This window comes from Thalia democratica, chromosome 6, assembly GCF_965202585.1.
Source record: "Thalia democratica chromosome 6, ktThaDemo2.hap1.1, whole genome shotgun sequence".
Lineage (NCBI taxonomy): Eukaryota > Metazoa > Chordata > Thaliacea > Salpida > Salpidae > Thalia > Thalia democratica.
In genome coordinates, this window is record NC_139170.1 from 28025772 (window position 1) to 28026561 (window position 790).

Here is a 790-nt window from a genome sequence, read left to right on the forward strand (position 1 = left end):
GTTGAACGATTGAATGCTTCTTATTTTTCTTAAATTATTAGTTTTTTTTAGATCAATAAAGACGACAAAAAATTATAAAATCATACTTTTAATTTTTGTAACTAGTAATCTACTAGATTCTCAAATTAGGATCCGGGCGGAACCGGATAGTGGTGAAAAAGGTAAATCTGGGCGTATCCGGTAGGTCACTAATAGAAACCATTTTAAGTAATCAGTTTGTATATGAAAAAAAAATTGTTGAGACTATTAAATTCAATACTTTTTAATTTACAGTTTAATTTTCACCTCTTTTGGGTTTTTTTATTTATTTCTTTTTGTTCAACTTTTGCTTAAAAAGTGAACAAAAATTAACAGTAAGTGTGCAAATATTAAAATTATGTACATAGGGAGACGTCCAAATTACTAGTTTGGTCTGTAGGGTTTTCTAAAACAATCAAAGGCTAATGATTGTTTATTAGACGCACAAAACACTTAATTGTTTTTTCGAGGGCAGAGAATGAATTAGTTTGATTACTTACTCTATTGCTACCTATTATTAAGCATTAAACTATCAAAAACTATCTTTAACTAACTAGGTATTATAACTGACAACTAACTGAAGTTTGTATCTTTAAGTCAGATAGTTATAAGAAACAAAAGATACAAAGTTTAACAAAAACTCAACTATAATTACTTAACAATTTTATTTACGATTAAAACTTAGATTGTAACAAAAATAAAACAGTCTAAGTGTATAAGATTTGAAATTATTATTTGTGCTAAACTTTTTGATGATAACTGTTTATTTTAG